The following is a 12,022-nucleotide window of genomic DNA, read 5'->3' on the forward strand; positions in this document are numbered from 1 at the left end:
CCCACATCGGGCTCTCTGCTCAGCAGGGAGCCTGCTTCCTCCTCTCTCTCTCTGCCTGCCTCTCTGCCTACTTGTGATCTCTGTCTGTCAAGTAAATAAATAAAATCTTTTAAAAAATAAAATTAAATTTTAAAAAAAGATGGGGATAGATTACATTAAATCAGACCACTGGCCTTACTTCTAGAAAATGTAGGCTGGGTGGGTGTGGGGAGGATGGAGGTGTCAAGAAAAGAGGGCAGAAAATATAAGTCAGTCAGCACCAGAAAGGCTGAAGGAGTTACTTAGAATCAGACATTTCAGGTTGGAAAGGACCTCCATCTAATATCTATATACCTCCTTTAACCGCAAGCTCATTACTTTTGGAGCCAATCCATTCCATTGCTGGTCACCTCTGACCAGCATTAAGTTCTTCAATTAAACCAAGAGAATCCGCCTACTGGTCTGAGCTCTGCCACTTTCAACCCCAAAGATAAAAAGTGAAGCACTCTTCACCATAACAATTGTTTTCCGTTTTTAAAGACAGTTTCCTTCCACTTTTCTTTTCTGGGCTAAACATCCCAATTCTTTCAAAGATCCAGAGACGGCTCCAGCTGCCTCAAAGCAAAGAATACGGATATCTAGTACTCACAGCAGGAAAGCACTTCAAATCAGTGGCCTTCAAACATCAGTGTGTACAGGACCCCCGAGGTGTTATGTTCAAAACGTTCCCAGCTTCCGACCCAGATTCTAAATCAGAAGTCTTATTTGAGAACGGCGCTGAAAGCATGCACCTCGAGACATTTCAAAACAGACCAGTATAAGAACCATATTTTAGGCACACTGCCCTGTTTTACAAACAAGGAAACGGAGGCTCAACAAAGGGAATGGATTAGGCCCATAACGCACAACTGGCTGTATGCCGCGAAGTCTCTCGGCTCTCTCACTCCCAAGTCCAACTGTGCAAAATCATTTAAAGCACATCCACCTGAGAAGGCTGTCTCGAGCCGGGGACAGAAAGTGAGTTAGAGTGAGTTCCTGCCCGGAAAGGAGAGCTCGTGGCTGTCTTTTTCCTTCTCGGGGCCTCAGTTTCCCAAAACTATTAACCACAGGATAAAAGACCACAACGCCGACTGCACCTCTCTTCTGGGGCGAGGGTCCCAAGCAGAGCGGGGGTTGTTGTCTCTGCGCCGCTGGGCCAGGTGTCTCAGCCTGTGGGCCCCGTTAAGGCAGAAGTAAGGCAGAAACCCTGCCCGCGTCCCTCAACTTCGACAGCCCCTAAACTACCACCCGAGCCCATCACGTACCTGCTTCTGTTCAGCTAACACCGCTGAAGCCAACCCAGCTTATCCGTCCGCCCGATGCCCTGCCACTCTGTCCCTTCAGGCTGTCGGGTAAGAACTGCGATCACTCCTACGCAGACTCCGGTCACCTGACACAAAGCCGCCCCTCTCCGAGGACTTCCGGCCATAACCGGAAAAGGTTGGTCCGCTGCGCGGTTCTCCCGCCCAGGTCAGGGGCCCTAAGGTTCCGCCTGAGGGCAGGAAGCGGAGAAACAGGTGCTGGTGGGCAGCTTTTTCAAAGAACCGGAGTCAGGGCAGGGAAAGTACCAGCTAAGCTTGGAACATCGTGTTGAATCGAAATGTAAGGATGATGGGAATCAGAATGATGAGAACGTGTTAAAAGACACAGGAACTAACTTGAAGGAGATACCACTGACCAAATAGGGGCAATTTGAGCATCAAAATACATGATGATAGTGACAGAGTGTAACTAATGAAATAAAATGGTAACCCACGAGTCTTTGCTGATATAAATAAAGAAGTAAATAGATAAGGAGAAGGGAAAACCCCTCCTTTTAGTAGAATCCCAACTAACAAAACTGATGGAGTTAGAAAAACAATAATGAATGGTAGAACTAGAGGAATAGGATAATTACACATTAAAAGTGTCTCCCATAAATTATTTATTGATTACGAAAGGAAAATGGTAATTTTACAGAGGTATAACCTCGAGCAAGTGAATCAAAGTGATCCAAATTATAGGTCAAGTAAAGATCATGGTCCTTCCAATAAGACACAACATCTCTTCTGTGATATTTCTATCAAAAATGTATAACCCATATCTCACATGGAAGCATGGAAGCATGAAATAATCCCAAATCGAGGGCACTCTACAAAACAACTGTCAGTATTATGAAAGTCAGAGATAGGCTGAGGAGCTATCCTGATTTAAAAGAGATTAAAGAGGCATGACAACAAAATGTGGTGTGTGATTCTAAATTGCATTCTAGAGGGGGAATGGGAAGCAGAATAGGTGTGATGTACAATATTCGGATAAGTGACAAATTTGAATATGGATTGTGGACTAGTTCTTAATGCCTATTGTATCAATGTTAAATTTTCTAAATTTGATCACTCTATTGTGGCTTTGTTAAGAGAATGCCTTTGTTCTTGGGAAATACCGAAGTATTTTGGAGCTAAAAGGGCACAACGTAATTTTGGATTACTCAGAGAAAAATGCGTGTATGTGGGGCATGATTAAGCAAATGAGGTGAAATATTAAAGAGTAGTGAATCTAGGTAAAGGGTACATGGGAGTTCCTTATATACTTTTTGCAACTTTTATTTAAGTTACTAAAATTTATCGCCTAAATGTGGGAGTTCCTGGGTTTTAGCCAATTCACTTATTTATCTATCAAACAATTGTTTGTGTTAGGGACTGGCGATAAGAAACAAGACAAGATCTTTGCTTTCATGCCTTGTGGGAAAAATATTGAACACATGATCACAAAACTAACAGACTACTTATCCTGAAAATAACAATAGTTAACATTTGCTGAGCTCTAACTAAGCACACTCCACACAATAGTTTATTTGACCCCCACAGCAGTCCTTTGAATGGCTTTGGTGGTTTTCTCCATTTTACAAATGGGTAAAGGAAAACTTTTTAAAGTTTACACAATTTTATCATTTAATTAAAAATTTCCAGGGATGCCTGGGTGGCTCAGTTGGTTAAGTCTCTGCTTTCAGCTTGGGTGGTGATCCCAGAGTCCTAGGATCAAGTCTTGCATCAGGCTCCTTGCTCATTGGGGAGCCTGTTTCTCCCTCTGCCTGCTGCTCCCCCTGCTTGTGCTCTCTCTGACAAATAAATAATAAATAAAATCTTTTTAAAGAATTTCCAAATTACATACTGGTAGGTGGTGGAGATGCAATTTGCACCCAGATAGTTGTTCTCTGGAGTTTTTGACATTTTCATTATTTCATTAATTCAACAAATATTTATTAACTGTCTGCAATTATCCCAAGGACTATAGGAGAGGTTGAGTCTGAGTAGGTGGTGAAGGTAGTAGACAAAATAAACTCATAGATGAAATTCTTTGTCTGCTTGTCTTCTTTTCAGGTTTCTATGAACAGAGAGTAACACGGGAAATGTTTTCAACCACACAAACCTGGATCTGGGTTCAGGCTCTGAGAAAAATAAAAGCAGTCCCTGGTATCCAGGAGCTGGCCTGGCACATACTGGTAGGCCTTGGTGTTCTCCTGTTGAACGTACACCCTCCCCCAAATTACTTAATCCAAGCCCAAATCCTAAATGTCCTTTCCAACCCTCTGTTACTGAGATGCCCCATCATACCTTATGTTTTGCATCGCCCACTTTGTGGTAACAAGTAATAAAACCAACCTATCCAACCACAGGTATGTTCCTGGTGGTCTTTGACTGGAGGGCATTGAAAATTCCCATGCTCACCAACTATATGAATTTAGATGAGCCATTTCACTTACAGAAGCCTCTATTTCCTCATTCATTTAATGGGGAAATTTATTTCTTCAGAAGATTATTTTGAGTATGTAGAACAGGCTTAGCACTGAATGAGCTCTGTATACTTTAAAAAATTCCTGCTTGAGCTAATTCCTTTGAAAAAGCCAGAGTACCATCATTATAAAACAACATGGGAGCATCAGCTTCAATTAAGACAAAGTTGTCAATTACATTCTCCTTTGCTGTTTTTGCTGGTTTCATCAGGCAGACCAAAGGAAGGAGGTCAACTTTTCCTTTGTCAGAAATAAGGTCATTCTCATGGTCTCTTCTGGAAAGCAATAACCACATTCCTGAAACCTTAATATTAGGGAACCAGCACTGTTTATTTCTTCATGTTATTGTTATTAAAGACATTCTCAAGAAATAGCAGAATTGAAACTACCAAACTTGGAAGCACTTCAGTTTAAAAAATATATCAAGTAATATCTTCTCTGTTTTACCTCACTAAGGCACTTATGGACCACAAAAACACACTGTTGGTGATGTTTGCATGTATTCTCCTACGACCCAGCCTGGATTTAATATGATTTAATGCTTACAACAAATTATGATGAATAAAAAATATTCATTCCATGGGCGCCTGGGTGGCTCAGTGGGTTAAGCGGCTGCCTTCGGCTCAGGTCATGATCTCAGGGTCCTGGGATCGAGTCCCGCATCGGGCTCTCTGCTCAGCAGGGAGCCTGCTTCCCTCTCTCTCTCTGCCTGCCTCTCCATCTACTTGTGATTTCTCTCTGTCAAATAAATAAATAAAATCTTTAAAAAAAAATATTCATTCCAGTGGGAAAGATTAAAATAAATAGAAATGCTCTGATTTCTTCTTCTGCTTGCTCTGAGCATCCCAAGGACTCTCATTTTAACAGCTCTAACCTTTCTCCTGCCCCCTTCCTTCCCCTCCCCTTCCTCTTCTGATATTAATACTAATATTAATACTAATGCTGGCAGCTAATAGTTATTGAATGTTTATTAAGGTGCTACACACTGTGCTAAGGGTTTTATGCAATTTAATCCTCACCCTTGAATCATGAAGCAAGTATTACTACATATGAGGATCTAGAGACCCAGAGAAGTTAAGCAACATGCCCAGTGCCACACAGCTGGTAAAGCTCACACTCAAGATTGGAATCCGCCAACAAAACCAGCACCTGTTGAAATGTTGCTTCACTACCCTGGGCCTGAGAGTAGTGTCTGTGAAGGGATGGAGGGAGGGATGGGGCTGGAGAGGAAGGAAAGGGCTGGGGCATGCGTGGTTGGAATCCATGCAGAGGCATTCAGATCTTCTCCAGGGTACAGAGGAGAGGGTGGAGATTAGGAGCCCAAGACAAGTAAGAGGCCCCTGCAGAGCCTCAGAGGGAGCAGGAATATCAGTCAAGGAGTTTGAAGGTCCGGGAAGGTTGAATAGTGGGAAAAGGCAAGTAATTGAAATAATTGGGGATGAGAAAGCTATGATTAAGGACTTGAGGCCTCAGATATGTAGCTGCCAGTTGAGGAGAGGCAAGGAGTCTGGTAGACCTTCTGGCTTCTTGGATCAATTGAGGCTCACAGGTCCTTGCCCTTCTCTGAGCCTCAGTTTTCTCTTCTGTTCAATGCAGGGGGGAAATATTCCAGGATCCTAGGAACCAGCCCAACTCTGGTGGATGGCATCACTTTTTACTCTAGTCTCCTCACCTGACATGGGGGAGAATATTCCCTGGGCCTGGCCCACCCCCACCCTCACCCTTCACCCTAGGCTGGAGTCGGCCTCCCCTCATGGGTACAGGAAGCTCAGAGAGGAAGACCATGTGTGCAGACAGAAGGGAGAAAAGGCCAGAGAAATCATCTCCTAATCCTCCTCAACCCCAACCCTTAAACCAAGGAGGCTGGCAGGTTAGGAACATGACCTAGTTACCCAACCCACGGCAAATGTGCAAATCCTTGCTGTATGTCCTCGGGTATGTTACTAAGCGCCTGGGCCTTAGGTTCCTTTTGTTCTCTGTGCCTGGGTCCTAAGGTTAAGATAAAGCTCATTGCATCCCTGCCATTAAGCCTTGTGCCCCAGGACAGCTTAGGGTCTGTTTCTTCTGCCTCCTGTTGAAGCCTAACCTAGGACTCTGCCCTTATGGTGACCTGTTGGCTTCCTAGGTTTGGGTCTGGATAGCATTATTTGTTTAGGGACATGGCCATGAGGCGGTGTCAGAGCCATATTCTAGAATCTTCTGGGATCCATATCAGGAACACCTTATTCCAGGGAGATAGGCTCTTTCCAGAGGATTCTGGAATGTTCCCAAAACATGAGGTGTGAAAACCAAGTCTAGAAAACCAAGGAAGGGGAAAACTAGTGAAGGAGAGGAAAATCTGAAGGCACTAAGAAATCCTGGGGTCCAAGCCCTGGGCAGTGTAGGGAGGAGGGGCCCTCACTGGGCAGCCCATCTCTGCCTTCCACCTCCAGAAGCCTAGGAAGAAAAGGTAGAATGTTCACTTAGGGCCCACTATGTGCCAGGCTTTATGGGGAGTCCTTTTTAAATATTTTTTCTCAGTGAATCCTCTTAATAGGTCATTAGGGAAAGAATTATTGACCATTTTACAGAAGAGAAAACTAAAGCTAAGAGAGATGAAAAAATGTGGTCAACATCCCACCAAGAAGTAGAGCCAGATTGCATGTTTCAGAGTCCTGGAAGATGAGCTAGAAGTCAGGCTGCCAAATAAAATACATGATATCCAGGTAAGTCTGAATTTCACATGAACAACACATGGGACATACTTACATTAAAATTTTTTTGTTGTTTATCATAAATTCAGATTTAAATTGGTGACTTTTATTTTTTCCTAATCTAGCAATCCTAAGTAGAGGAGATGCCCATAGCCCCTACATGAGAATGGGAAGAGCCTAGGACTGTGGAGTCCAGGAGAGAAGTTTGGATGGGATCCATGACCCCCTCTCAAGTCTTGGGGACAAGTCCTAGGTACCAAGGCTACCTGATCCCTGCCACCTGCTACCTGAACAGCTCCTGGTTAGGTGTCTCTGGACACTTTCCCAGGGCCTGGGAGCAACAAAGACCTTAAGGGACAAAACCCCTCAGGCTCTCAGCTTTTTCTCACCTTGTACCCCATCTGTTTTCCTTCAACCTCTCCCATTCCAGGAAATTGCCCCACCCTTTGTCCATCCAAGTTCAGGCCAGAACTGGAATTACTCTTTTGTTTTTTCTCAAGACTAGATATAATTTGCACACAAAAAAGGTCAAAGTCTTAAGTGTTCAGCTCCACAAATATCTACATATGTACACATTCAGGTAATACCCACACAGATGTGTGTGTGCAATACAGTGGCTTTTGACCTCATGGAATCCAAATTGAGACATACGTTAAGTGTAAAATAACACACCAGATTTTAAAGACTTAGTATAAGGAAAAGAATGTGAAATAGGTCATTGATAATTTAGAATATTGACTACATTTTGAAATAATATTTTATGCATGGATTACATAAACATGGATCCTGAGGGGCACTTGGGTGGCTCAGTGGGTTAAGCCTCTGCCTTCAGTTCAGGTCCTGATTCCAGGGTCCTGGGATTGAGCCCCACATCGGGCTCTCTGCTCAGCGGGGAACCTGCTTTCCCCTCTCTCTCTCTCTCTCTGCCTGCCTCTCTGCCTACCTGTGATCTCCGTCTGTCAAATAAATAAATAAACTCTTTTAAAAAATGGATCATGAAAATGAACTTCCCTTGTTTCTTCTACTTTTTAACTGTGACTAGAAAATTCCAAATTATGTTTGTGGCTCACGTTAAGAGTTCTGTTGCCCAGCACTAGTGCACAGAGTGTGATTTATTCACCTGTGAGAAAGAGGCGGACCCGAAGTTCACACTGCCTAACACTGGCAGAGTGGGATGGAAAATCAGGTTAGTTTGAACCGTGAAACTGTGGGTGGGTTGAATGAACTGAATGGACTAAAAGGACCTCTTCTAGGACTGAAGTTGACCTCTTCTAGGTTCCTATCTTCTTTGAGACCTAAATCAATCTTCTCTGGGGGTACACTTGCCGTCCTGGGTTGGGGGCGTCAAGAAAGAGGGCTTCCTGGAGTGGGTAATTAAACTGACACATGAAGGATGAGTAGGAATAAGCCAGGTAAGAGAGTGTTTTAGGCAAAGGGAATGGCATATACAAAAGTCTTAAGAGGAGCCAGTTATTAAAGAAATAAAAATAGCTCTGTATCACTAGAGTGGAGAAGTGGGGATCTGGTAGGCTTAAATCATGCATGGTATGACAGGCTTCACAACCTGAAGCCCAGGGTGGGTCAGGGGACAGACGTGGCGAGGACTGTTTTAGAAAGATCAGGCCTGCTGCAATTTGGAGAATCCATATTCCAAGAGAGAAAACTGAGAGCCAGAGAGGTGAAGGGTTTATCACGGTTCGACAGTGAGTTAGAGGGTAGAGCCCAGAGAAGAAGGACCAGGAAGGTGCAAAAAGGGACCAGAAACTTGCAAAGACTGCCTACCTTGTTTGGGCTCTCTATGAGGTGCTGGCCTTGAATGCCCACTAGATGGTAGCAGAGGCTGCCCCAAACATTGTGGGCTCCGGAAGGGCCTACTAGGCTGAACCCGCAAGCCTTCCCGTTCCCATCTCCCTAGTCTGGGCGTGAGGGGGCTCCTCCCTGGGCCCTCTTGTCCAGACCCAAGAGCAGCAGGAAGAGCCCTGGGTGTCAAGAGGCCCAAAGTCTCGTTCTAGCTCTAACTCCTATCTGTCATTGACTTTGGGCAAATTGACAGATAAAACTGTGCTTGAGGGGCACCTGGGTGGCTGAGTCGGTTAAGTGTCTGCCTTCAGCTCAGGTTATGATTCCAGGGTCCTGGAATCAAGCCCCATGTCGAGCTCTCTGCTCAGGGGGGAGCCTGCTTCACCCTTTCCCTCTCCCTCTACCTGCCATTCTTCCTGCTTCTGTGCGCTCTCTCTCTGTGTCAAGTAAATAAATAAAATCTTTAAAACACAAAACAAAACAAAACAAAAACTATGCTTGAGAACTTGAATGCTTGGCTGTAGAAATGGGATATTTATTATTTAGTCTACCAGGGCTTGAGTTCTGCAGTCAGATCCCCCTCTGGTCTCCTGATCCTTCTTTTATGCTCCCCACCACCCTCTCAGTTCTGTTGAGTGAGTTAGACTCCCAAGGTCCCCAAGGTCCTCAAGGGCCAGTCCAACCCCAAGAGCGAAGGGGGGGGGGTGTTGTGAGCTATGGTCTCTGAGTTAGAGCCAACAAACAGGCCAGGTTTCATCCTCAGACAAAGAGCCCTACGTAGATTGAAAAGGTGGATAAGCAGCGGAGCTTTGGGCAAGTCCTATCTCCTCCTTGTGCCTCCGCTGTGAAGGGGAATGAAGAGTTGCTGCCCTGCTTATCCTCATCTCACTGCTATGTAGGGTCATCAGATGCAGCAAATAAAAAACACAAGACACCCAGTTAAATTAGAATTTCAGGTATCCAAAAAATAATTGCAATGTTGGGAACATAAACTTTTTTTTAAAAGATTTTATTTATGTATTTATTTATTTGACAGAGATCACAAGTAGGCAGAGAGGCAGGCAGAGAGAGGGGGGGAAGCAGGCTCCCTGCTGAGCGGAGAGCCCCATGTGGGGCTCGATCCCAGGACCCCGAAACCATGACCCGAGCTGAAGGCAGAGGCTTTAACTCACTGAGCCACCCAGGCGCCCCTGGGAACATACACTTAAACTAAAAATTATTCACTGATTTCTGAAATTCAAACGTAACTGGGCATCTCTGTATTTTATCTGGCAACCTTACCACTTGGGCTTGGTGAAAATATAAATGTCAAGTGACACCTGAATAGGAGGGTTGTGATTCTTGTCCTCAGTGGCATTCTGTCCCCTACCCCGAGGCCCTCTGTGGTCACCACAGTGAGTTAGACAGAGTTTTCACGGCCCATTCTGCTCCCTGTTTCCCAACAGTTCTGGAGGTGGGATCTCATGCCGTATGATCTCACGTGGGCTATTCATGACCTGATGTCAGTGAGCTCCTTTAACTCCTGGGAAGTGAAAGAAAGAAAGAAAGGGGGAGAGAGAGAGAGAGAGAGAAAAGAAGAAGAAGAAGAAGAAGGAGGAGGAGGAGGAGGAGGAGAAGGAGAAGGAGAAGGAGAAGAAGAAGAAGAAGAAGAAGAAGAAGAAAGGAGGGAAAGAAAAGGGAAGAAAAGAAAAAGGTAGGCATGCGCATACCAACAGATAGATTATATTATTGGATCCAGCCAAGATAAGACTTCCCCTAAGCTGATTAGGGAGGGGAAGTGGAATCAGAGGTTGAACTCAGGGTGTGGGTAAGATCTACTGAGCCTCCTGGGACTCAACTGGCAGGCTGGAGTCAGTTGGAAGAATGGAAGGAGCCCACATTCTGCAGCCTGGAAACTGGGCATTAAATTAGTCGCCCTGTGATCCTGCCTGGCTCCTGCCTTCAAATCCCTGTCTACTTACCCAAGGCTGTATGTCAGCCACGGAGGTACCTTATATACAATCACATCAGTCCTCATAGGCACTATTCTCATCCCCATTTTACAAATGAGGCACAAAGAGGCAAAAGGACTTGCCTAAGATCACACAGAAAGTAAGGGAGAAGCTAGGACTCAAATTTGGATCTTTCCTGGACTTATTCTATTCCATTACACTGCTTTTCCCATCCCAGGCATTGGATATACCTGCAGTTTCTAGGTGGATAAATCAATCTACAAACAATGACAGTTTTGTTTCTTCCATTTCAAACTTAACAATTTGTATTTCTTTTTTTTTTTTAATTGCTGAGAGAGAGAGAGAGAGAGCACAAATTGGGGAGAGAGACAGAAGGAGAGGGAGAAACAGACTCCCTGCTGAGTAGGGAGCCCAATGCAGGGCTTGATCCCACGACCCTGAGATCGAGGGACCTGAGCCAAAGGCAGATGCTTAACCTACTAAGTCATCCAGGTGCCCCTGTATTTCTTTTTCTTATGTTATTGCATTGGCTGGGACTTCCAGTAGTATTAATAGTGGGTACCCAAGACATATACCTGAATCCTTCTGTGTTACTTATGTCTTGCTGTGTAATAAATATCTCAAAACATAATATCTCAAAACAACAAACATTTATCATCACACAGTTTCTGAAAATTAGGGATTAAAGAGTAGCTTCGTTGAGTGGCTCTGGTTCGGGTTCTCACAAGGTTACAGTAAAGATATCTGCCAGATTTCTTCAAAGAAAATATGCAAATGGCCAGTAAGCATGAAAAGATAATCAACATCATTAGCTGAAAAATGTAAGCAAAGCCCATAATGAGATGCCACTTTACACCCACTAAGGATGCCTATAAGATAGACAACAACAAATGTTGGCAAGGATGTGGAGAAATCAGAATTCTCAAACACTGCTGGTGAGAATGTAAAATGGTGTAGCCACTTTGGAAGCAGCCTGGCAGTGCTTCAAGTGGTTAAAGATAGAGTTGCCACATAATCTAACAATTCTACTTCTAGGTATGTGCCCAAGAGAAATTAAAACATATGTTCACACAAAAATTTTTACATGAATGTTTGTGGAAACGTTATCCATAGTAACCAAAAAGTGGAAACAATCCAAGGCCCAGCAGCTAATGAATGAATAAACAAAATGGAACTTTCATATACAATGGAATATTATCCAGTCATAAAAAGGAATGAAGTACTAATACATGCTAACAGAAATGAACCTTGAAAACATCATGCTATGTGGAAGAAGCTAGTCACAAAAGACCATTTATTGTATGATTCCATTTATATGAGATGTACAGAATAGGCAACTCTATAGAGACATGAAATAGATTAGTGGCTAATTAGAGGAAGGCAGAATGATTGTTACTTGTTACAGGATTTCTTTTTGAAATGATGAAAATGTTCTGTACTTAAAACCATTAAGTTGTATACCTTCAGTGAGGGAATTGTATGGTATGTGAACAATATCTCAATAAAGCTATTACCAAAGGCAGAGGGCAGGGGAGGTCAGGTGGTGTTGTATTCATCTGAAGGCTTGACTGGGCCTTAAGGATCTGCTTCCTCGTATGGCTGTTGAATGAGCCCTCAGTTGAGTGTCTTCATGACATGTCATCTGGCTCCCCCAGAGCGATTGATACAAGAGGGAGAGCAAGAAGGAAGGAACAATGCCTTTTATCACTTAGTCTCAGAAGTTACGTCATGTCCACCACATTTTATGTATTAGAAACAAGTGACTAAGTACAGCTCACACTGAAGGG

The 12,022-nt window shown here is 43.9% G+C and overlaps 1 protein-coding gene across 3 annotated transcripts in view; it reads right to left on the reverse strand.

Annotated features, from left to right (window-relative positions):
* RNF185 (ring finger protein 185) overlaps positions 1-1,413 on the reverse strand; it is a 38,366-nt gene extending 36,953 nt beyond the window's left edge. For all 3 annotated transcript variants that reach the window (XM_044243889.1, XM_044243890.1, XM_044243892.1), the window contains exon 1: positions 1,284-1,413. The gene's annotated coding sequence lies outside the window, so the exon portion shown is untranslated. The remainder of the gene's footprint in view (positions 1-1,283) is intronic.
* Positions 1,414-12,022: the final 10,609 nt, after the last annotated feature.

Source organism: Neovison vison, chromosome 3 (genome assembly GCF_020171115.1).
Source record: "Neovison vison isolate M4711 chromosome 3, ASM_NN_V1, whole genome shotgun sequence".
NCBI classification, from domain to species: Eukaryota; Metazoa; Chordata; class Mammalia; order Carnivora; family Mustelidae; genus Neogale; species Neogale vison.